The sequence below is a fragment of the Scyliorhinus torazame genome, chromosome X, assembly GCF_047496885.1.
Source record: "Scyliorhinus torazame isolate Kashiwa2021f chromosome X, sScyTor2.1, whole genome shotgun sequence".
NCBI lineage: Eukaryota > Metazoa > Chordata > Chondrichthyes > Carcharhiniformes > Scyliorhinidae > Scyliorhinus > Scyliorhinus torazame.
Genome location: NC_092738.1, coordinates 6,895,564 through 6,915,845, shown reverse-complemented (window position 1 = coordinate 6,915,845; position 20,282 = coordinate 6,895,564). Strand labels below are relative to the sequence as shown.

Sequence of the window (20,282 nt, the reverse complement as noted above, 5' to 3'; positions counted from 1 at the left end):
CAATGTACCTTTAAGAAAACAGTGATGTCAGAGAGTGGGTGGAGCTGAGGTCAGGTCAGCCATTTTGCAGTTTAGTTTTGCAGTTTGGACGAAAAGAGCTGGGTGTGTGTCTGTGTTTTGCAGTGAGCTGGATCTCTGCCATGTAAACTATGTAAAAGCAACGAATCCATTAAAGGGAGAGGTTGGTTGAACTCCATGATACATTTTGGGGTTCTGAAAACGCCTCGCCCATAACAATTGGGGGCTCGTCCGGGATAAAAGTCTATCTATTGGATTGGCTTTTGTGAACTTAAAGACAGTGAATAATTGTTGCTTTTCCGGTGTGGTATTTTAGTTTAAGTGTTGTGGACAATGGCTCTTTCAGAGGCTCAGAAGTTTTTGGGGGTGGAGAATGTCACTTAAGAACATAGAACATAGAACATCACAGCGCAGTACAGGCCCTTCGGCCCTCGATGTTGCGCCGACCTGTGAAACCACTCTAAAGCCCATCTACACGATTCCCTTATCGTCCAGATGTCTATCCAATGACCATTTGAAAGCTCTTAGTGTTGGCGAGTCCACTACTGTTGCAGGTAGGGCATTCCACACCCTTACTACTCTCGGAGTAAAGAACCTACCTCTGACGTCTGTCTTATATCTATCTCCCCTCAATTTAAAGCTATGTCCCCTCGTGCGAGACACCACCATCCGAGGAAAAAGGCTCTCACTGTCCACCCTATCCAATCCTCTGATCATCTTGTATGCCTCAATTAAGTCACCTCTTAACCTTCTTCTGAAAACAGCCTCAAGTCCCTCAGCCTTTCCTCATAAGATCTTCCCTCCATGCCAGGCAACATTCTGGTAAATCGCCTCTGCACCCTTTCCAATGCCTCCACACCCTTCCTATAATGCGGCGACCGGAATTGCACGCAATACTCCAAATGCGGCCGCACCAGAGTTTTGTGCAGCTGCAACATGACCTCATGGCTCCGAAACTCAATCCCTCTACCAATAAAAGCTAACTCACCGTACGCCTTCTTAACAACCCTCCCAACCCGAGTGGCAACTTTCAGGGATCTATGTACAGGGACACCGAGATCTCTCTGCTCATCCACACTGCCAAGGCTCTTACCATTAGCCCAGTACTCTGTCTTCCTGTTATTCCTTCCAAAATGAATCACCTCACACTTTTCTGCATTAAACTCCATTTGCCACCTCTCAGCCCAGCGCTGCAGCTTATCTATGTCCCTCTGTAACTTGTAACATCCTTCCGCACTGTCCACCAACTTTAGTGTCATCTGCAAATTTACTCACCCATCCTTCTACGCCTTCCTCCAGGTCATTTATAAAAATGACAAACAGCAGTGGCCCCAAAACAGATCCTTGTGGTACACCACTAGTAACTGGACTCCAGTCTGAACATTTCCCATCAACCACCACCCTTTGTCTTCTTCCAGCTAGCCAATATCTGATCCAAACTGCTAAATCTCCCTGAATCCCATGCTTCCTTATTTTCTGCAGTAGCCTACCGTGGGGAACCTTATCAAACACTTTACTGAAATCCATATACACCACATCAACTGCTTTACCCTCATCCACCTGTTTGGTCACCTTCTCAAAGAACTCAATAAGGTTTGTGAGGCACGACCTACCTTTCACAAAACCGTGTTGACTATCTCTAATCAAATTATTCCTTTCCAGATGATTATACACCCTATCTCTTATAAACCTTTCCAAGATTTTGCCCACAACAGAAGTAAGGCTCACTGGTCTATAGTTACTGGGGTTGTCTCTACTCCCCTTCTTGGAACAAGGGGACAACATTTGCTATCCTCCAGTCTTCTGGCACTATTCCTGTAGACAAAGATGACTTAAAGATCAAAGCCAAAGGCTCAGCAATCTCCTCCCTAGCTTCCCAGAGAATCCTAGGATAAATCCCATCCGGCCCAGGTGACTTATCTATTTTCACACTTTCCAGAATTGTTAACACCTCCTCCTTATGAACCTCAAGTCCTTCCAGTCTAGTAGCCTGAATCTCAGTATTCTCCTCGACAACATTGTCTTTTTCCTGTGTGAATACTGACGAAAAATATTCATTTATCCCCTCTCCTATCCCCTCGGACTCCAAGCACAACTTCCCACTACTGTCCTTGACTGGCCCTACTCTTACCCGAGTCATTCTTTTATTCCTGACATATCTATAGAAAGCTTTAGGGTTATCCTTGATCCTACCTGCCAAAGACTTCTCATGCCCCCTCCTGGCTCTTCTTGGCTCTCTCTTTAGGTCCTTCCTAGCTAACTTGTAACTCTTGAGCGCCCTAACTGAACCTTCATGTCTCATCTTTACATAAGCCTCCTTCTTCCTCTTGACAAGTGTTTCGACTGCCTTAGTAAACTACGGTTCCCTTGCTCGACCACTTCCTCCCTGCCTGACAGGTACATACTTATCAAGGACACGCAGTCGCTGTTCCTTGAACAAGCTCCACATTTCCATTGTGCCCATCCCCTGCAGTTTTCCTCTCCATTGTAGGTTAACTTTCAACATGACAAAAACGCATAGCTTTCTGCAAGAATCTGGCCAGCAATGTTCACTGGTGATATCTGATTGATGCAGAGTCATGAATTTAAGTAGCCCTGCTTAAAGTAGTACCTGACGGACAGAAACGAAAAGCAGACTGTTAGATTTGGCAAGAACATTGCAGTTAACATTACCTGACAAAATGTGAAAAGGTGAGGTAATTATGGCAGTGGTTAAGCATTTAAAGTTGCCTGAGATAGAGTTTGACTCATTGGAAATGGCAAAAATTCAGTTGCAAATTAAACAAATGGAACATAAGAAAGAATTAAAGCAGCTGGAATACGAGAGTGAGAGAGAGGAAAGGGAAAGAGAGAGAGAGGAAAGAGAAAAGGAGAGAGAAGAAAGGAGAAAAGAAAGAATAGCCCTAGCAGAACAAAAAGAAAAAGAAAGGGAGATACAGATCAGGGAAAAAGATAAAGAGAGGGAGTTTGAACTTCAGAAAATGGCCATGAAACATGACAATCAGTTAAAATTGGCAGACGTAAAGGGAAACGTACAGTTTGATGATAGTGATGAGGATAGTGAGAAAGAGCGTCATAGTCGATGGCTTGGTGGGAATCTATTTAAATATGTCCAAGCATTGCCAAGGTTTGCCGAGAAGGAAGTGAAAGCCTTTTCATTTCATTTGAGAAGGTAGCTAAACAAATGAAATGGCCACAGGACATGTGGGTGTTACTGATTCAAACAAAGCTGGTAGGTAGGGCTAGTGAAGTGTTTGCATCACTACCGGAGGAGGTATCTGGAACGTATGAGGAGGTGAAGAAATCCATCTTAAGTGCATATGAGCTGGTGCCTGAAGCTTACAGACAAAGGTTTAGAAATTTAAGGAAAGAATTTGGTCAAACATACATGGAGTTTGAAAGGCTCAAAGTAATTTTGATCGGTGGATAAGGGCTTTGAAAATTGACTAAATGTATGAAGTTCTCAGAGAAATTATCCTTTTGGAGGAGTTTAAAAATTCAATTCCTGATGTAGTGAGAACTCATGTGGAAGAACAGAGGGCTAAAACTGCGAGATTAGCAGCAGAAATGGCCGATGATTATGAATTAGTTCATAAATCAAAGATTGGTTTCCGACATCAGTTTCAGCCGGTGAGGGATAGAAACTGGGGACATGAGAAATACTCAAGTGGTAAAGGTAAAGGTGATCTGATGGGAGACAATAAGGAGAGTGTACCTCAGATTAAAAAAGAAATCCAGGAGGGTGGAAAAGAAATGAAAAGTTTCAGGTGTTTTCACTGTAATAAACTAGGCCTTATAAAGTCACAGTGTTGGTGGTTGAAGAAAAGCACTGGGAAGGCTGATGTGGCAAAACAGGATAAGACAGTGGGATTTGTTAGAGTGGTAAAGGAAAGCCCAAGGGAAGCGAAGGAGGTGCAAACGATGGTACAGCCTGTTCAAGAAGTAATTGTTAAGAAGGTGCCAGATGTCGTTCAAGAATTTACTTGTGTGGGTAAAGTTTACTCATGTGTATCAGGAGGAGCAGGTAAAGAAGTCACAATTTTAAGAGATACAGGGGCTAGTCAATCTTTAATGGTAGGAGATGAGGAATTATGTAGTTTGGGAAGAATGTTGCCAAAAAAGGTGGTGATATGTGGAATTCAGGGTGAGAGGAGTAGCGTTCCATTATATAAGGTAAGGTTGGAAAGTCCAGTGAAGAGTGGTGAAGTGGTAGTAGGAGTAAAAGATAATAGTTTATCTTGCGTAATGATATAGCTGTATCGCAGGTGGGAGTGATGCCTACTGTGGTTGAAAAGCCATTGGAAAATGAGTGTTGAAGGACGAATATCCTGGGATTTTTCCGGATTGTGTATAACAAGGTCGCAAAGTCACAGGTTAAGACAAGAGGAGAAATCAAAGAGTGAAGATGAAGTTGAAGTGCAATTATCAGAAATTATTTTTGATCAGATGGTTGAAAAAGAACAAGAACAGGTGGAGGATGAGGCGGATATTTTTAGTTCAGGAAAATTGGCAGAGTTACAACAGAAAGATGTAGAAATAAAACGGATATATCAGAAAGCATATATGGAAGAGGAATCTGAGTGTATACCAGAGTGTAATTACCGTAAAAATGATGTCTTGATGAGAAAATGGAGACCTGTACATATGCAGGCGGATGAAAAGTGGGCAGAAGTTCATCAAGTAGTATTGCCGGTAGGGTATAGAAAGGAGGTGTTGCGAGTTGCACATGAGGTACCAGTGGGAGGTCATTTGGGAATAAGGAAAACAAGCTAAAATCCAGAAACATTTTTATTGGCCTGGACTACATAAAGATGTAGTTAAATTTTGTCAATCATGTCACACATGTCAAGTGATAGGGAAACCTCAAGCAGTGATAAAACCAGCGCCCTCAATACCCGAACCAGCATTTGAGGAACCCTTTACAAGGGTCCTAATCGATTGTGTAGGACCGCTTCCTAAAACAGAAACTGGGAATCTATATCTTTTGACTTTAATAGATGTGTCTACTAGGTTTCCAGAGGCCATTCCAGTATGTAATATTACAGCTAAAAGGATTGTGGAGGAGTTAGTTAAATTCTTTACTAGATATGGACTACCCACAGAAATACAATCGGATCAAGGATCAGATTTTAGCTCAAGGTTATTCAAAGAAGTTATGGATCGCTTAGCAATAAAACAATTTAAATCAACTGCGTACCATCTAGAATTGCAGGGAGCGTTAGAAACGTGGCATCAGACATTAAAGACAATGTTGAGGGCTTATTGTCAAGATTATCTAGAGGATTGGGATAAAGGAATTCCATTCGTATTGTTTGCAATTAGGGATGCACCTAATGAGTCTACCAAATTTAGTCCTTTTGAACTAATTTTTGGTCATGAGGTAAGAGGACCACTTAAATTGATTCAGGAAAAATTGGTGGGTGAGAAATCGGAAATTACATTATTGGATTACGTGTCAAATTTTAGGGAACGATTAAATAGAGCAGGTGAATTGGCGAGACAACATTTAAAAGTTGCACAAAATGTGATGAAACGGGTAGCGGACAAGAAACCCAAAATTCGTAGTTTTGCCAGTGGGGATAAAGTTTTAGTGTTGTTGCCAGTGGTAGGTGAGCCTTTAAAAGCTAGGTTTTGTGGACCGTATCAGATTGAAAGGAAATTAAGTGAGGTGAATTATGTGGTAAAAACACCAGATAGAAGGAAGACTCACCGAGTGTGTCATGTGAATATGCTTAAAAGGTACTTTGAAAGGGAAGGAGAGAAAAAGGAGGTTTTAATGATGCTAACTCAAAGTGACGAACCAAATCCAGATGACTGTGAATTTGACATATCAAATTAAATTGGAAAATGAGGATGTTCTTAAAAATTGGGATAAATTGTGAAGTTACCTTCCAGAGGAAAAACAAACTGACCTGAAAGAGTTATTGATATCACATGGGCAAGTTTGTAGAGATAAATTGGGAAGTACTAAAATGGCTATACATGTAGATGTGGGAAATGCTGTTCCTATCGAACAACATCCATATAGACTTAATCCTTTAAAATTGGCACAGGTTAACAGAGAGATTGAGAGTATGCTGAAGAATGGCATAATTGAAGTGGGTTGCAGCCAATGGAGCTCACCCATAGTGATGGTACCAAAACCAGACGGTACCCAACGGTTGTGTGTGGACTACAGAAAGGTGACTGCAGTTACAAGAACGGACTCTTATCCTATCCCACGTTTGGAGGATTGCATTGAGAAATTGGGACCATCTGCTTTTATTTTCAACTTCCAGACATGGAAAGAACATTTTAAACATCATATGGAGTTCTTCGATCGACTTCAGGAGGCAGGTTTGGTGATGAATCTAGCCAAAAGTGAATTTGGAGAAGCCCGAATCACTTTCCTTGAGGAGTTTCCGGTACCCTCAATACGAAGGGAAATAATGCGATCTCTTAGCATGAGTGGATTTGATCGAACATTTGTGCAAAAGTTTTGTGGCGTGATTACTCCACTAATGGACTTGCTGAAGAAACGTAAAAATCTGCAATGGACAGCGACTTTCAACAGGCATTTGACTGCCTGAAAGCTGTGATCACCAATGTTCCTGTATTGGGGAATTGCAAGGGACTCTGTGGTCAGAGTGAACTAAAGTATCTGATTCTGTGTCTGTGTTTGCAGTGAGCTGGATGTCTGCCATGAAAGACTATCTCTGATCATTTGGGTGATTTAAACTCATAATTGTAAAGCCTTTAACCTGATGTGATTCTGTTTAAAGGTGTTAAGTCTCTTGGAAGTTTGAAGGAACATTTTGAGGAATTATTTACTGTTGCAATATTTTCGGAGTTATCTTTGAAGTAAGGGGTGTTCAGAGATCCAATGTTTATTTAAGATGTTAAGTTGAGTTCATGGAATAAACATTGTTTTGTGTTTAAAAACCCACGTGTCCATAATTGTAATCCCACACCTAGGGAACAAGCCGTGCGCTAGGAAAAGCAACAAATACATAAAAGGGAGAGGTTGGTTGAACTCCATGATACATTTTGGGGTTCTGGAAACGCCGCGCCCATAACAAGGCATACAGCATGCTTACCTTCATCGGACGGGGTATTGAGTACAAGAGTCGGCAGGTCATGTTACAGTTGTATAGGACTTTGGTTAGGCCACATTTGGAATACTGCGTGCAATTCTGGTCACCACATTACCAGAAGGATGTGGATGTTTTCGAGAGGGTGCAGAGGAGGTTCACCAGGATGTTGCCTGGTATGGAGGGTGCTAGCTGTGAAGAAAGGTTGAGTAGATTGGGATTGTTTTCGTTGGAAAGACGGAGGTTGAGGGGGGACCTGATTGAGGTCTACAAAATTATGAGAGGTATGGACAGGGTAGATAGCAACAAGCTTTTTCCAAGAGTGGGGGTGTCAATTACAAGGGGTCACGATTTCAAGGTGAGAGGGGGAAAGTTTAAGGGAGATGTGCGTGGAAAGTTTTTTACGCCGAGGGTGGTGGGTGCCTGGAACGCTTTGCCAGCGGAGGTGGTAGAGGCGGGCACGATAGCATCATTCAAGATGCATCTAGACAGATATATGAACGGGCGGGGAACAGAGGGAAGTAGATCCTTGGAAAATAGAAGACCGGTTTAGATAAAGGATCTGGATCGGCGCAGGCTGGGAGGGCCGAAGGGCCTGTTCCTGTGCTGTAACTTTCTTTGTCTTTGTTTATCTCAAACAGTAGCGAAACTCTGATCCTCCAACAAACTCTATTTCTCTACTTCCCAAAATTGGACTAACTGTAAAGATAATATAGGATAAAAATGTTAAACTGAATAAGGACAGGGTATAGGATTTTAAAATGGGGATTGAATATGGGCTGTGTGCTCTGTTCCAAGGGCTCTCTGCCCTTTAACCCTACTTTATCTGGCATTTCATTTTAACTCCCTCTGGATGATTTTCATTTTGTTGATGCTGTGAAATGATTATAGACCCCACTCAATTTCCCTTTGGAGATCAGATGAGGTGTTTAATGCAGCTAATACAATATTGTACATTTTCCACCATTACCTAAAGTTAATACCTCCCTGCTGACAATGCCATTAGTGCAATTAGTATGTATGCAAAAATCCAGAAAGACAATGTGGTCACTTGGTTTTAAAAAAAGGTTAAGGTTCTGGATTCACAGCCTTCTGAATAAGACCAGAACACTGCTGTATATATTTCAGGATTGTAAGTATCATCGATTGGAATACTGCAGGATCTAGGATTCTGCAACAAGCAATCAGTTTAGTCTCCAGTATTAAAATAAACAAGGCAAAGTGGAGGAAGAGTTATTACTCTCTGGTCATCTAACCATAGATAGCATTTGTACGCTTTGTGATGTTATGGGCCAGGGTTTAGAGAACCCCAAAGCGTATCATGGAGTTCACCTGACCCACAACTTTTAATAGATTGTGGTATGGGGAGCACACGGCCCACTCTACAGGTGTGGGACAGCAGAAATGGAAAAGTATTTTTTAAAGCAAAACAATGTTTATTCTATGAACTCAACTTAACTTTTTTAAAACATTCAGTGACCATATTAGCAACCATCAATTCAAATACAACCCCCAAAGACTACAAACACTAAGTAAACCTTTAAGCTTTCCCTTTTAACATCCATACGACTTAAAAACAAAACCTTTATCAGAAAGCACATCAGGTGAAAGTCACGACTGAAAACATTTATAATTCTGAATTCACCAAATGATCAAGAGATAGTCTTTTGATGGCAGAGAGAACAGCAGTACACCTGCTTGGTCTGTCTTCAGCTCCAATACTGAAAACGAAACTAAAACACACCCTGCAGCCTGCTCAAAAACGAAAGTAAAAAGCTGACACAGTCCAGCTCCACCCACTCTCTGACATCACTGCAGTAATAAACACCCATTTCTTAAAGGTACTCTCACTACAGATATTTATATACATACCCATTCATAAACACCCATTTCTTAAAGGTACTCTCACATGACACCTCCCCCCAAGAAAAAAAAACATCAACTTCAAGATGGTTTCATTTTTCACCTTTTCACTATCCTTTAAGAAATGCACACAGTAAATATACTTTTTCGTTTCAAAAAACAACACACACAAACAGGTATAATAATATAGTCCTTTTTTTTTCTCGTTCTTCTTCCTCCAACTGAAATCCTTCTCAATTGACAGTCTCTTTGAACAAGAAGGTCTTTGCACAATCCCTCCATTTCTCTACGCCTCGGCATTTCTCTTTAAAGTCAGATACTTTAGTTCAATCTGATCACGGAGTCCCTTGCAATTCTCCAACACGAGCATTGCTTATCACCGCTTTCAGGCAGTCACATGCCTGTTGAAACTCCGTTGTCCACTGAAATTTGCGACGTTTCTTCAGCAAGTCCATCAGTGGAGCAATCACGCTACAAAACTTTTGCACAAATGTTCGATCAAATCCACTCATGCCAAGAAATTGCATTATTTCCCTTCGTCCTGAGGGTATCGGAAATTCCTCAATAACTGTCGGTTTCACATCCCGTGTGACCATTCGACCCTATCCGATTGTATGGCCAAGGAAAGTAACTTGGGCTTTTCCAAATTCACTTTTGGCTAGGTTTTCCACCAAATCCGCCTCCTGAAGTTGATCGAATAACTCCCTCAGATGTTTTAAATGTTCTGTCCCTGTCTGGCTGAAAATTACCGGATCGTCGATGTATACTGCACAATTGGGTAATCCTGAAACGACTGTATTAGTTAACCGTTGAAATGTGGCTGGGGCATTTTTCATGCGAAATGGCATTACTTTGAATTGGTATATAACATCTGGAGTCACAAAAGCTGAAATCTCCTTCGCTCTTTAAGATAGAGGTACCTGCCAGTAACCTTTAAGTAAATCCAGTTTGGAAATAAAAGCTGATTGTCCCACTTTCTCAATGCAATCCTCCAAACGTGGGATAGGATAAGAGTCCGTTCTTGTAACTGCATTAACCTTTCTATAGTCCACACACAACCGTTGGGTACCGTCTGGCTTTGGTACCATCACTATGGGTGAGCTCCATTGGCTGCAACCCACTTCAATTATGCCATTTTTAAGCATACTCTCAATCTCTATGTTAACCTGTGCCAATTTTAAAGGATTAAGTCTGTATGGATGTTGTTTGATTGGAACAGCATTTCCCACATCTACATCATGTATAGCCATTTTAGTACTTCCCAATTTATCTCTACAAACTTTCCCACGTGATATCAATAACTCTCTCAGGTCAGTCCGTTTTTCCTCTGGAAAGTAACTCAACAATTTATCCCAATTTTTAAGAACTTCCTCATTTTCCAATTTAATTTGAGGTATGTCAAATTCACAGTCATCTGGATTTGGTTCGTCACTTTGAGTTAGAATCATTAAAACCTCCTTTTTCTCTCCTTCCCTTTCAAAGTACCTTTTAAGCATATTCACATGACACACTCGGTGAGTCTTCCTTCCATCTGGTGTTTTTACCACATAATTCACCTCACTTAATTTCCTTTACATAAGAACTAGGAACAGGAGTAGGCCACCTGGCCCCTCGAGCCTGCTCCACCATTTAATGAGATCATGGCTGATCTTTGTCGACTCAGCTCCACTCTCCGGCCCGTACACCATATCCCTAAATCCCTTTATTCTTTAGAAAGGTATCTATCTTTTTCTTAAAAACGTTTAAAGAAGGGGCCTCTACTGCTTCACTGGGCAAGGAATTCCAGAGATTCACAACCCTTTGGGTGAAGAAGTTCCTCCTACACTCCGTCCTAAATCTACTTCCCCTTATTTTGAGGCTATGCTCCCTAGTTCTGTTTTCCCCGACCAGTGGAAACAACCTGCCCGCATCTATCCTATCTATTCCCTTCATAATTTTATATGTTTCTATAAGATCCCCCCGCATCCTTCTAAACTCCAATGAGTACAGTCCCAGTCAACTCAACCTCTCATCATAATCTAATCCCCTCAACTCTGGGATCAACCTAGTGAATCTCCTCTGCACACCCTCCAGTGCCAATATGTCCTTTCTCAGGTAAGGAGACCAAAACTGAACACAATACTCCAGGTGTGGCCTCACCAACACCTTATACAATTGCAGCATAACCTCCCTAGTCTTAAACTCCATCCCTCTAGAAATGAAAGACAAAACTCGATTAGCCTTCTTAATCACCTGTTGCACCTGCACACCAACTTTTTGCGACTCGTGCACCAGCACACCCAGGTCTCTCTGCACAGCAGCATGTTTTAACATCTTACCGTTTAAATAATAATCCATTCTGCTGTTATTCCTCCCAAAATGGATAGCCTCACACTTGGCAACATTGAATTCCATCTGCCAGACCCTAGCCCATTCACCTAACCGATCCAAATCCTTCTGCAGACTTCCGGTATCCTCTGCACTTTTTGCTTTACCACTCATCTTAGTGTCGTCTGCAAACTTTGACACATTGCACTTGGTCCCCAACTCCAAATCGTCTATGTAAATTGTGAACAACTGCGGGCCCAACACTGATCCTTGAGGGACCCCACTAGTTACAGGTTGCCAACCAGAGAAACACCCATTTATCCCCACTCTCTGCTTTCTGTTAGTTAACCAATCCTCCACCCATGCTACCACTTTACCCTCAATGCCATGCATCTTTAGTTTATGCAGCAACCTTTTGTGTGGCACCTTGTCAAAAGCTTTCTGGAAATCCAGGTATACCACATCCATTGGCTCCCCGTTATCTACTGCACTGGTAACGTCCTCAAAAAATTCTACCAAATTAGTCAGACACGACCTACCCTTTGTGAACCCATGCTGCGTCTGCCCAATGGGACAATTTCCCTCCAGGTGCCCCGCTATTTCCTCCTTAATGATAGATTCCAGCATTTTCCCTACAACCGAAGTTAAGCTTACCGGCCTATAATTACCCGCTTTCTGCCGACCTCCTTTTTTAAACAGTGGTGTCACGTTTGCTACTTTCCAATCCTCTGGGACCACCCCAGAGTCTAGTGAATTTTGATAAATTATCACTAGTGCGTTTACAATTTCCCTAGCCATCTCTTTTAACACTCTGGGATGCATCCCATCAGGGCCAGGAGACTTGTCTACCTTTAGCCCCATTAGCTTGCCCGATACTGCCTCCTTAGTGATTACAATCATCTCAAGGTCCTCACCTATCATATCTTTATTTCCATCAGTCACTGGCATGTTATTTGTGTCTTCCACTGTGAAGACAAAAAACCTGTTCAGCTCCTCAGCCATTTCCCCGTCTCCTATTATTAAATCTCCCTTCTTATCTTCCAAAGGACCAATATTTACCTTAGCCACTCTTTTTTGTCTTATATATTTGTAGAAGCTTTTACTATCTGCTTTTATGTTCTGAGCCAGTTTACTTTCATAGTCTACCGTACTCTTCTTTATAGCTTTTTTAGTAGCTTTCTGTTGTCCCCTAAAGACTTCCCAGTCCTCTAGTCTCCCACTAATTTTTGCCACTTTGTATGTTTTTTCCTTCAATTTGATACTCTCCCTCACCTCCTTAGATATCCAATGTCGATTTTTCCCCTTTCTACCGTCTTTCTTTTTTGTCGGTATGAACCTTTCCTGAACACTGTGAAAGATCGCTCGGAAGGTTCTCCACTGTTCCTCAACTGCTTCACCATGAAGTCTTTGCTCTCAGTCTACCTTCGCTAATTCTTCTCTCATCCCATTGTAATCGCCTTTGTTTAAGCACAAAACACTCGTGCTTGATTTTACCTTGTCATCCTCCAACTGTATTTTAAATTCCACCATATTGTGGTCGCTCCTTCCAAGAGGATCCCGAACTATGAGATCATTAATCAATCCTGCCTCATTACACAGGACCAGATCTAGGACCGCTTGTTCCCTCGTAGGTTCCATTACATACTGTTCCAGGAAATTATCCCGGGCACATTCTATTAACTCCTCCTCAAGGCTGCCTTTACCAACCTGGTTAAACCAACCGATATGCAGATTAAAATCTCCCATGCTAACCGCTGTACCATTTCTACATGCATCCGTTATTTCTTTGCTTATTGCCTGCCCTACCATCCTGTTACTATTTGGTGGCCTATAGACTACCCCTATCAGTGACCTTTTTGCCTTACTATTCCTGATTTCCACCCAAATTGATTCAACCTTGTCCTCCATAGCACCAATATCATCCCTTACTATTGCCCGGATGCCATCCTTAAACAACTTCAATCAAACTTTTTCCTTGGAGCGTAGGAGGCTTAGGGGTGATCTTATAGAGGTCTATAAAATAATGAGGGGCATAGATAAGGTAGATAGTCAACATCTTTTCCCAAAGGTAGGGGAGACTAAAACTAGAGGGCATAGGTTTAAGGTGAGAGGGGAGAGATTCAGAAGGGCCCAGAGGGGCAATTTCTTCACTCAGAAGGTAGTGAGTGTCTGGAATGGGCTGCCAGAGGTAGTAGTAGAGGCGGGTACAATTGTGTCTTTTAAAAAACATTTAGATAGTTACATGGGTAAGATGGGTATAGAGGGTTATGGGCCAAGTGCGGGCAACTGGGACTAGCTTAATGGTAAAAACTGGGCGACATGGACTGGTTGGGCCGAAGGGCCTGTTTCCATGCTGTAAACTTCTATGATTCTATGATAAGGTCCACAAAACCTAGCTTTTAAAGGTTCACCTACCACTGGTAACAACACTAAAACTTTATCTCCACTGGCAAAACTACGAACTTTGGATTTCTTGTCCGCTACCCGTTTCATCACATTTTGAGCAAATTTTAAATGTTGTCTCGTCAATTCACTTGCTCTATTTAATCGTTCCCTAAAATTTGACACGTAATCCAATAATGTAATTTCCGATTTCTCTCTCTCCAATTTTTCCTTAATCAATTTAAATGGTCCTCTTACCTCATGACCAAAAATTAGTTCACAAGGACTAAATTTGGTAGACTCATTAGGTGCATCCCTAATTGCAAACAATACGAATGGAATTCCTTTATCCCAATCCTCTGGATAATCTTGACAATACGCCCTCAACCTTGTCTTTAATGTCTGATGCCACCTTTCTAACGCTCCCTTCGATTCTGGATGATACGCAGTTGATTTAACTTGTTTTATTCCTAAGCTATCCAAAACTTCTTTGAATAACCTTGAGCTAAAATTTGATCCTTGATCCGATTGTATTTCTGTGGGTAGTCCATATCTAGTAAAGAATTTAAGTAACTCCTCCACAATCCTTTTAGCTGTAATATTACGTACTGGAATGGCCTCTGGAAACCTAGTAGACACATCCATTCTAGTCAAAAGATATTGATTTCCACTTTTTGTTTTAGGAAGCGGTCCTACACAATCAATTAGGACTCTTGTAAAAGGTTCCTCAAATGCTGGAATGGGTATTAAGGGAGCTGGTTTTATCACTGTTTGAGGTTTCCCTATCACTTGACATGTGTGACATGATCGACAAAATTTAACTGCATCGTTATGTAGTCCAGGCCAATAAAAATGTTTCTGGATTTTAGCTTGAGTTTTCCTTATTCCTAAATGACCTCCCACTGGTACCTCATGTGCAACTCGCAACACCTCCTTTCTATACCCTACCGGCAATACTACTTGATGAACTTCTGCCCACTTTTCATCCGCCTGCATATGTACAGGTCTCCATTTTCTCATCAAGACATCACTTTTACGGTAATAACACTCTGGTATCCACTCAGGTTCCTCTTCCGTCTATGCTTTCTGATACATCCGATTTATTTCTACATCTTTCTGTTGTAGCTCCGCCAATTTTCCTGAACTAAAAATATCTGCCTCATCCTCCACCTGTTCTTGTTCTTTTTCAACCGTCTGATCAAAAATCGTTTCTGATAATTGCACTTCAACTTCATCTTCACTCTTTGATTTCTCCTCTTGTCTTAACCTGTGACTTTGCGACCCTGTTACTACACAATCTGGAAAAATCCCAGGATATTCGTCCTTCAACGCTTAAGTTGTCTGATTTTCCACTGGCTTGTCAACCACAGTAGGCATCACTCCCACCTGCGATCCAGCTATATCATTACCCAAGATAAACTGTATTCCTGGACAAGATAGTTTCTCTATTACTCCTGCTACCACGTCACCACTCTTCACTGGACTTTCCAACCTTACCTTATATAATGGAACGCTACTCCTCTCACCCTGAATTCCACATATCACCACCTTTTCTGGCAACATTCTTCCCAGACTACATAACTATCCTGCAGCCTGCTCAAAAACGAAAGTAAAAAGCTGACAGCCCAGCTCCACCCACTCTGACATCACTGCAGCAATAAACACCCATTTCTTAAAGGTCCTCTCACATGACAGCGAATACTGGATATGAGGGGAGGGGGGGGTGGGGGGTGCGATTAGTGGGTTAAATCTCCTGTCACAATTAGTGAGTGGGCTGCCTATGATTAAGCTGCTGGTCAGTGAGGCAGGATTATGAACAAAATATCATGCATTTTCTGAAAGATGCTGAGTAACTAATCCGACAACTGACTCTCTCTCTCTCTCTCTCTCTTCCCACTTTGAGTTACTGATTAGTGTGAACTAAAAATGTCCTACTAGTTAATGAGTTTGTTCTTGGATCCAAAAGCACGTCATTGGCTGCAAAGTGGTTTGACCTGCCTGATGGTTGTGAAAACACCACGGTGTATCTGTACCACGTGAACTGTAGTGACTCAAGGAGGCAGCTCACCACCACCTTCTCAAGGGGCAATTAGGAATGGGCAATAAATGCTGACCCAGACAGCGAAGCCCACATACCCTTGAATGAATAAAAAATAATACAAGCCTTCCTTTCTTTCCTAATCTGAATTCCAAGTGATTTGATATGTTGAGAATCCCTGTGCAGGTTGCGAATGGTGTTTTCTGGGGATAACTCGTGCATATAGACGGGAAACGCTAATGTTCAAAGTCACTTTGTCCCTTTGTGTTTGGTCCCTCAAAACTAATTTTCACATTCACAGGACACCAGCTGTGATACTCATTTTCTCAAAATTGTTTGTACTGCGTCTCAATAATAATAATACAAATGTGAAACCGAAATAAACATGATGGGGCCCAAGAAACGGCGACCCACAAAGTGAAGGGGCAGGGACCAAGGGAATGGCAGAGGTGGGAAGGAGGTGGTAACTCTGGGAGCAGCGCCCAAACGCTATGGAATGAAAAACAGAAAGGAAACGGCGATTGAGGAGCAGAACAGGGCCAAGCTGGACACAAGAAAATGGCCTACATCTGCTGCAATTCAGTGTTGGTTCTGCTGTCGAGATCATGGGTGTTATGGCAGAAGCTGACACTTATCTTGTCCGGGAACATCCTGAGTGAAGGTGACTGTCCTAATTTCCCACAGTAGCCTGATTGGTGCTTTCTCTGCCACGGATTGGCAGATTGGAGGCACATTATGCCCACTTTTGTGCTGTGGGTACAAGTCCACCTTGACCTAGGTTGAACCTTGCAGCCAGTGGCGAGAAAAGACTTTGAACCGTCAGTCCAAGCCGATTTGCAGAGTTCTTGGAACAGAGCGACAGGAGCAGGAGTCGACCACACGGTCCATCGAGCCGGCACTGCCATGCAGTATGATAGTGGTTGTTCTTGGATTTCAACTCCATTTTCCTGCCTGCTCCCATATTCCCAAATTACCTGAGACACACAAAGATGCCTATCCCAGCTTTAAATGTGTTCAATAATGGAACATCCATAACCCTGTGACCCCATGTCCTAGATTCCCCAGCCTGGGGGAAGCAATCTCTCAATATCCATCCTGATTAAACCCCTTCAGAATTTTGTAGGCTTCAATTCTTCCCATTTTTCTTCACTCCAGAGAATATCGATCCAATTTACTCAGCCACGCATCATAGAACAACCCCCTCATCCCATGCACCAATTTTGTGACCCTTCGCTGTACCACCTCCAATGCAAGTGTATCCTTTCTGAAACGTAGAGACCAAAACTGCAGCCAGTAATCCAGATGTGGTCTCACCAAAACCCTGTAAAGACTTCTTTATTCCTGTTCTCCAATCTCCTTGCAATAAAGGCCAACCCGCCACTTGCCTTCCGAATGGCTTGCAACCCTCATCTTAATCCAGTGCGCCAACCTGTTGTTCTTTCAGTGAACCTCTTTTGCATCTTTCCATTTATCAACTATTTTAAAATTACCGTCCCATTTCTGCCAATTCCAATTTGCAAAGATTTCTTCCCAGTGATGAAGTATGATGGGAATTGTAATCTTTCTTCAACGAATTGACAGCAAACCAAACAGATGTTTTACACTTGAACATTTTAAAATGTACTTTGTCATGTGAAGGATTGTACTGAGAGCTCTCATTCCTAACATTAGAGATTTGAGCGCAGGAGAAGAGATTTTTCTTTCTGTTTGATTCCCGACCTTTGAGGGTCTCGTTTTACACAGGTTAATTTTCATGCTCCGGGCCCAAGTCTCACATTCTTCCTTCAGGAATGACCCAGGACCAATTGGAATGCTATTCTGAGCATTGATTAACCTGCGGCAAAGCATTGCAATATTGTCTGTAAAGGTTACTCCTGACCCCCCCTTTCCTGCATCCAGTGCTTGTACTGAGAACTTGGGCCCCTTGCTGTAATTTCCCCAGTAATGGAAATAAGCTGGCAACCAGGGAACACTTTGATTTTAGTTATTCATTGTAGTGTTGTCGGGCATTGCTTCCGCTCAGGAACTGGTAAATGAGAAAATCTGAAGCACTAAGTAGGCGAAGCTGGAGCAATGCCAATTTATGATCAGGTTGCACGATGCCTAAGTCAATGATGTCACTGAGGTGAGTACAATTAGAAAACTGTACCCAGACTTACACAGGATGAGAACAGGGCCCAGGGGTTACACAGGGTGAGTACAGAGAGAGAGAGAACAGGGCCCAGGGGTCACACAGTGTGAGTACAGAGAGAGAGAGAAAAGGGCCCAGGGGTTACACAGGGTGAGTACAGAGAGAGAGAGAGAACAAGGCCCAGGGGTTACACAGAGTGAGTACAGAGAGAGAGAGAACAGGGCCCAGGGGTTACACAGGGTGAGTACAGAGAGAGAGAGAGAACAGGGCCCAGGGGTTACACAGGATGAGCACAGAGAGAGAGAGAACAGGGCCCAGGGGGTTACACAGGGTGAGTACAGAGAGAGAGAACAGAGCCCAGGGGGTTACACAGAGTGAGTACAGAGAGAGAGAGAGAACAGGGCCCAGGGGGTTACACAGGGTGAGTACAGAGAGAGAGAACAGAGCCCAGGGGGTTACACAGGGTGAGTACAGGAGAGAGAGAGAGAGAACAGGGCCCAGGGGGTTACACAGGGTGAGTACAGAGAGAGAGAACAGGGCCCAGGGGGTTACACAGAGTGAGTACAGAGAGAGAGAACAGGGCCCAGGGGGTTACACAGGGTGAGTACAGAGAGAGAGAACAGGGCCCAGGGGGTTACACAGAGTGAGTACAGAGAGAGAGAACAGGGCCCAGGGGTTACACAGAGTGAGTACAGAGAGAGAGAGAACAGGGCCCAGGTGTTACACAGGGTGAGTACAGAGAGAGAGAGAGAGAACAGGGCCCAGAGGTTAAACAGAGTGAGCACAGAGAGAGAGAGAGAGAAGGCCCAGGGGTTACACAGGATGACCAGAGAGAGAGAGAACAGGGCCCAGGAGGTTACACAGGGTCAGTACAGAGAGAGAGAACAGGGCCCAGGGGTTACACAGGGTGAGTACAGAGAGAGAGAGAGAGAACAGGGCCCAGGGGTTACACAGGGTAAGCACAGAGAGAAAGAGAACAGGGCCCAGGGGTTACACAGGGTGAGCACAGAGAGAGAGAGAACAGGGCCCAGGGGTTACACAGGGTGAGTAGAGAGAGAGAGAGAGAACAGGGCCCAGGGGTCACACAGGATGACCAGAGAGAGAGAGAGAGAACAGGGCCCAGGGGGTTACACAGGGTCAGTACAGAGAGAGAGAACAGGGCCCAGGGGTTACACAGGGTGAGTACAGAGAGAGAGAGAACAGGGCCCAGGGGTTACACAGGTTGAGCACAGAGAGAAAGAGAACAGGGCCCAGGGGTTACACAGGGTGAGCACAGAGAGAGAGAACAAGGCCCAGGGGTTACACCGGGTGAGTACAGAGAGAGAGAGAGAGAGAGAGAGAACAGGGCCCAGGGGTTACACAGGATGAGCACAGAGAGAGAGAGAACAGGGCCCAGGGGTTACACAGGGTGAGTACAGAGAGAGAGAACAGGGCCCAGGGGATTACACAGGGTGAGTACAGAGAGAGAGAACAGGGCCCAGGGGGTTACACAGAGTGAGTACAGAGAGAGAGAGAGAACAGGGCCCAGGGGTTACACAGGGTGAGTACAACAAGGCCCAGGGGTTACACAGAGTGAGTACAGAGAGAGAGAGAACAGGGCCCAGGGGTTACACAGGGTGAGTACAGAGAGAGAGAGAACAGGGCCCAGGGGTTATGCAGAGTGAGTACAGAGAGAGAGAGAGAGAGAACAGGGCCCAGGGGTTACACAGGGTGAGTACAGAGAAAGAGAGAGAACAGGGCCCAGGGGTTACACAGGGTGAGTACAGAGAGAGAGAGAGAACAGGGCCCAGGGGTTACACAGGGTGAGTACAGAGAGAGAGAGAACAGGGCCCAGGGGGTTACACAGGGTGAGTACAACAAGGCCCAGGGGTTACACAGAGTGAGTACAGAGAGAGAGAGAACAGGGCCCAGGGGTTACACAGGGTGAGTACAGAGAGAGAGAGAACAGGGCCCAGGGGTTATGCAGAGTGAGTACAGAGAGAGAGAGAGAGAGAGAACAGGGCCCAGGGGTTACACAGGGTGAGTACAGAGAAAGAGAGAGAACAGGGCCCAGGGGTTATGCAGAGTGAGTACAGAGAGAGAGAGAGAGAGAGAACAGGGCCCAGGGGTTACACAGGGTGAGTACAGAGAAAGAGAGAGAACAGGGCCCAGGGGTTACACAGGGTGAGTACAGAGAGAGAGAGAGAACAGGGCCCAGGGGTTACACAGGATGAGCACAGAGAGAGAGAGAACAGGGCCCAGGGGGTTACACAGGGTGAGTACAGAGAGAGAGAACAGGGCCCAGGGGGTTACACAGAGTGAGTACAGAGAGAGAGAGAGAGAGAGAACAGGGCCAAGGGGTTACACAGGGTGAGTACAGAGAGAGAGAGAGAGAGAGAGAGAACAGGGCCAAGGGGTTACACAGGGTGAGTACAGAGAGAGAGAGAACAGGGCCCAGGGGTTATGCAGAGTGAGTACAGAGAGAGAGAGAGAA

At 43.8% G+C, this 20,282-nt stretch overlaps 1 protein-coding gene across 1 annotated transcript in view; it reads right to left on the bottom strand.

The window, feature by feature from the left end:
* Positions 1-20,282, bottom strand: part of LOC140405523 (growth/differentiation factor 11-like) — a 421,047-nt gene that overhangs the window by 20,697 nt on the left and 380,068 nt on the right. The window lies entirely within an intron of this gene.